The 5732-nt window shown below is 54.6% G+C and overlaps 1 long non-coding RNA gene across 1 annotated transcript; it reads right to left on the bottom strand.

The window, feature by feature from the left end:
* Positions 1–1143: 1143 nt before the first annotated feature.
* Positions 1144–3482, bottom strand: LOC138802996 (uncharacterized). The gene is made up of 3 exons (XR_011364839.1): positions 2705–3482; positions 2577–2628; positions 1144–1364 (listed from the first exon to the last, which is right to left on the bottom strand). It is a non-coding gene; the product is annotated as an uncharacterized lncRNA (long non-coding RNA).
* Positions 3483–5732: the final 2250 nt, after the last annotated feature.

The raw sequence follows: 5732 nt of genomic DNA, 5'->3' as shown, positions 1-5732 counted from the left end.
CCTACAAGAAATATGGGGAAAAGATGTTCCAGGTAAAACCCCCTCAAAGGACAAGGGGGCGCTGCCTCCGCCTGGAGAAAAAAAGGTTCAATCTCCGGAGGCGACAAGCCTTCTATACCATGAGAACTGTGAATCTGTGGAACAGTCTACGACAGGATCTGGTCACAGCAAAAACAGTAGAGGGCTTCAAAACCGGCCTAGACAAGTTCTTAGACTAAAATAATATAAATGCATATGTATAGAACCTATCACCCCTCCCCCTTCCCTGTATGTATAGAACCTATCACCCCTCCCCCTTCCCTGTATGTATAGAACCTATCACCCCTCCCCCTTCCCTGTATGTATAGAACCTATCACCCCTCCCCTGTATGTATAGAACCTATCACCCCTTCCCTGTATGTATAGAACCTATCACCCCTCCCCCTTCCCTGTATGTATAGAACCTATCACCCCTCCCCCTTCCCTGTATCCATCCCCTCCTTGGTTGAACTTGATGGACATGTGTCTTTTTTCAACCGTATTAACTATGTAACTGATGGGCCTGAAACTCATTTTTTAAGTCTGATGGACTTCAACCCAATTTTTCCAGGGCTTACCTGATGGGCCTCAACCCAATTTTTCCAGGGCTTACCTGATGGGCCTCAACCTAATTTTTCCAGGGCTCACCTGATGGGCCTCAACCTAATTTTTCCAGGCCTCACCCGGTGGGCTTCAACCTCATTTTTCCAGGGCTCACCCGGTGGGCTTCAACCTAATTTTTCCAGGGCTCACCTGATGGGCTTCAACCTCATTTTTCCAGGGCTCACCTGATGGGCTTCAACCGCATTTTTCCAGGGCTCACCTGATGGGCTTCAACCGCATTTTTCTACGACTTGCTTGATTGTCCTCAACCTAATTTTTGGAAGGCTGAGTTTAAGTGCCTGCCTGCTACCTTGTTCTTGGAAGGCTGAGCTGAAGTGCCTGCCTGCTACCTTGTTCTTGGAAGGCTGAGCTGAAGTGCCTGCCTGCTACCTTGTTCTTGGAAGGCTGAGCTGAAGTGCCTGCCTGCTACCTTGTTCTTGGAAGGCTGAGCTGAAGTGCCTGCCTTTCAGCTTAGTGTATTCAAAAAACAATGGAAGAAATCAATACAAACACTGCATAGAGATCTAAATAATAACAAATTGTAATTATAAAATTGGGAAAACAAATAACGAAAAACAGAGATAAACAGAAAAAAAAACATCAACGCCTTTGGCGCAACTTGTCAATCTGGCTCTTCAGATTTCTCAGCCCCAGCTGTACATCCCTTAAGGTACGCATTGCCCCATATGCCCTCCTAGAGAGGTGGTCTGTCTCCTCTGCCAGCTGGTTGAGGGTCTCTATTACTGTTGAAATAGAAAAGAGTTATGCTAAGTTTACACGAGGCGATTATTGGCCCGATCGTACGATTAATGATTTCAAAGTAACAATTTTTTTCTTATAACGATCAGCGTTTAGACGGTAAAATATATCGTACGGAAAAATCGTTTTGCGATCGTGCACCCGCAGCCCGGCCCGCCCCCGCTCAACCACAGCCCCTTGCACTGCCACTGATCGCCCCCCCCGCCGCCGCTCCGATCGCCCCCCCCCCCCCAGCTCCGATCACCGCCGCTGCCGGAATTTCAAACGGCTCCTCTTCAGCCAATCAGTGCTCCTCTTCAGCACTGATTGGCTGAAGGGGAGCCGTTTGAAATTCCCGGCTCCCCTCTTCAGCCAATCAATGCACGGCAGCACTGATTGGCTGAAGGGGAGCCCTTTGAAATTCCTGGCTCCCCTCTTCAGCCAATTAATGCACGGCAGCACTGATTGGCTGAAGGGGAGCCCTTTGAAATTCCCGGCTCCCCTCTTCAGCCAATCAATGCACGGCAGCACTGATTGGCTGAAGGGGAGCCCTTTGAAATTCCCGGCTCATCTCTTCAGCCAATCAGTGCACTGAAGAGGGAAGCCGGGGATGTCGGAAGACCTGCTGCGCGGAGCAGGTAACGTATGTTCTTGGCCGTGGCGGTGGGGGCGATCGGAGCGGCGGCGGGGGGGCGATCGGAGCGGCGGCGGGTGGGGGTGGCAATCGGAGCGGCGGGGGTGGCGATCGGAGCGGCGGCGGGGGAGGCGATCGGGGGCAACGATTTATGAACATGTTAAAAGATCAAAATGAACGATTTTACGATCGTTCACCGCGTTTACACGTACGATTATTGTTCGAATTCGATCGTTATCGCGAAAATTCGCCCGATGATCGTTTCGTGTAAACGCAGCATTATGGTGCGTTTACACAAACAGATTTATTTATCTGGCAGATTTTGAAAGCCAAAGCCTGGAATGGATTTAAAAAGAGGAGAAATTTCAGAGTTTCCTTTATGACCTGTTCTTTCTTTATAGTCTGTTCCTGGCTTTGGCTTCAAAAATCTGTCAGATAATCTGTCTGTGTAAACACACCATTATGTAATGATTAGAAAACTTCTACAGGTGATGAAAAGCGATCATTTCCATCCTGTAGTTTCTCAGGTTTCTGCCCTTACTATATTCTAGAGGAGTTTGGAGGGTTAGGGAAAGGTTCTTACCGCTCGCTTATAAGGGCCGCGCTTCCGCCCGGACAGTCCCTGAGGGTCGGAGCTAAAAAAGAAAAACGCAAATTAGCCGATGTTTTCTAGAAAGAAATTCAATCTGTATCCCATGTTATTTTACCTACCATTAGAAGAGGAGCTCGATGCTGGAGGCGTCCTCTGGGGAGATGGGGTCCTTGCTGCCGATGGGGTCAGAGGGGCGGGGCTTCTCAGTGGTGGCGGTGTGGGAGGGGCTGTCCTCGGTGGTGTATGAACTATCCAAAACAAATAAATAAAAACAAAGACCTCCCACACGCTCCTCCGTATCGGCGGCTCTCCTCTTCTCCCTCAGAGCACATGTGGTGTGTAACACAATCGGCCTGCGCTGCAAGCAGGGTCAGACTGGCCCACGGGGAGCAGGGGAATCCCCCGGTGGGCCCTACCCATTGGTGGGCCCCTGAGCAGGAGGTCTGTATCCCTGTTTAGCAGCTTCAGGATGACATATAATCCCCCAGTTAGTTTCACTAGACTTCACCTTTCAAGAAACTTAAGTGGACGGCTGTGCTGTTTGCACAGAACAGGGATGGGGAACCTTCGACCCTACATCAATTGCAAAACTACAACTCCCATCATGCCTGGACAGCTCCTATACACTAGAACAGGTATGGGGAACCTTCGGCCTTCCAGCTGTTGCAAAACTACAACTCCCATCAGCTTTTGGCTGTCCAGGTCGCCATCCCTGGAGTGTCTGACCAGTTAGTAACAGTGAGCGGGAATTGCCGGTCACATACACAGCACTGTGCAAAGTCACTATAGCAATGTGAAAGGTTTGGCGCTGAGTGTCAGTGGCGGATTATAATGTGGGCGGTTCGGGCGGCTGCCCGGGGCCCGAGGCTCCGGGGGGCCCATGCCGCGCCGCCCACATTATAATCCGCCTACGCAGCTGCGGTGACTCTCTTGTGACCGCAAGCATTGTTTTGCATGCGGTCACAAGAGTCCGGCTGATGCGTGGCTGCCTGGGGCGTCCCGTCCTATCCCCCGGTAGCGCACGCATCACAGAGCTCCCCGTGCGCTTGTGGCTGTGACTTCCGTCTCACGGGGAGCTCTGTGATGCGCGCGCTGCCGGGGGATAGGACAGGACGCCCCCAGCAACCGCACATCAGCCGGGGGACAGACGGAGCCGGCAGGAGAGGAGAGGATCGACGGGGAACGGATGGCAGGTGAGTTTTTTTTTTTTAATGTTATCTGCTGTGCACCGGACAGGGGGGGGGGGAAGAGGGGAAACATCTATAAGGTGGGGGGGGGGGGGGGGGAGAGGGCGACCATCTATAAGGTGGGGGGGGGGGGAGAAGAGGGGGAACATCTATAAGGTGGGGGGGGGGAGAAGAGGGGGAACATCTATAAGGTGGGGGGGGAGGGCGACCATCTATAAGGTGGGGGGGGGAGAAGAGGGGGAACATCTATAAGGTGGGGGGAAGAGGGGAAACATCTATAAGGTGAGGGGGGGAGGGCGACCAACTATAAGGTGGGGGGGGGGAGAAGAGGGGGAACTTCTATAAGGTGGGGGGGGGGAGGGCGACCATCTATAAGATGGGGGGGGAGAAGAGGGGGAACATCTATAAGGTGGGGGGGGGAGGGCGACCATCTACAAGATGGGGGGGAGAAGAGGGGGAACATCTATAAGGTGGGGGAAGAGGGGAAACATCTATAAGGTGGGGGGGGAGGGCGACCATCTATAAGGTGGGGGGGGGGGGAAGAGGGGGAACATCTATAAGGTGGGGGGGGAGGGCGACCATCTATAAGGTGGGGGGGGGGGGAAGAGGGGGAACATCTATAAGGTGGGGGGAGGAGGGGAAACATCAATAAGGTGGGGGGGGAGGGCGACCAACTATAAGGTGGGGGGGGGAGAAGAGGGGGAACATCTATAAGGTGGGGGGAAGAGGGGAAACATCTATAAGGTGAGGGGGGAGGGCGACCAACTATAAGGTGGGGGGGGAGAAGAGGGGGAACATCTATAAGGTGGGGGGGGAGGGCGACCATCTATAAGATGGGGGGGAGAAGAGGGGGAACATCTATAAGGTGGGGGGAAGAGGGGAAACATCTATAAGGTGGGGGGGAGGGCGACCATCTATAAGGTGGGGGGGGGGAGAAGAGGGGGAACATCTATAAGGTGGGGGGGAGGGCGACCATCTATAAGGTGGGGGGGGGGAGAAGAGGGGGGAACATCTATAAGGTGGGGGGAAGAGGGGAAACATCTATAAGGTGGGGGGGGAGGGCGACCATCTATAAGGTGGGGGGAAGAGGGGAAACATCTATAAGGTGGGGGGGGAGGGCGACCATCTATAAGGTGGGGGGGGGGGAGAAGAGGGGGAACATCTATAAGGTGGGGGGAAGAGGGGAAACATCTATAAGGTGGGGGGGGAGGGCGACCATCTATAAGGTGGGGGGGGGGGAGAAGAGGGGGGAACATCTATAAGGTGGGGGGAAGAGGGGAAACATCTATAAGGTGGGGGGGGGGAGGGCGACCATCTATAAGGTGGGGGGGGTAGAAGAGGGGGAACATCTATAAGGTGGGGGGAAGAGGGGCAACATCTATAAGGTGGGGGTGGAGGCGGACCATCTATAAGGTGGGGGTGGGGGGAGAAGAGGGGGAACATCTATAAGGTGGGGGTGGAGGCGGACCATCTATAAGGTGGGGGTGGGGGGAGAAGAGGGGGAACATCTATAAGGTGGGGGGAAGAGGGGCAACATCTATAAGGTGGGGGGGGGAGGGGGACCATCTATAAGGGGGGGGTGGGGGGAGTGGGGGACCATCTATAAGGTGGGGGTGGGGGGAGAGGGGGACCATCTATAAGGGGGGGGAGAGGGGGACCATCTATAAGGGGGGGGGGAGAAGAGGGGGACCATCTATAAGGGGGGGGTGGGGGGAGTGGGGGACCATCTATAAGGGGGGGGGGGGGGGACCATCTATAAGGGGTGGGGGGTGGGGTTAGTGGGGGACCATCTATAAGGGGGGGTGGGGGGAGTGGGGGACCATCTATAAGGGGGGGGAGAGGGCTACCATCTATAAGGTGGGGGGGGAGAAGAGGGGGACCATCTATAAGGGGGGGGGGGAGGGCGACCATCTATAAGGTGGGGGGGGGAGGAGAGGGGGACCATCTATAAGGGGGGGGG

Source organism: Dendropsophus ebraccatus, chromosome 10, assembly GCF_027789765.1.
Source record: "Dendropsophus ebraccatus isolate aDenEbr1 chromosome 10, aDenEbr1.pat, whole genome shotgun sequence".
NCBI classification, from domain to species: Eukaryota; Metazoa; Chordata; class Amphibia; order Anura; family Hylidae; genus Dendropsophus; species Dendropsophus ebraccatus.
The sequence above is the reverse complement of the archived record's forward strand: the minus strand, read 5'-3'. Positions and strand labels throughout refer to the sequence as shown.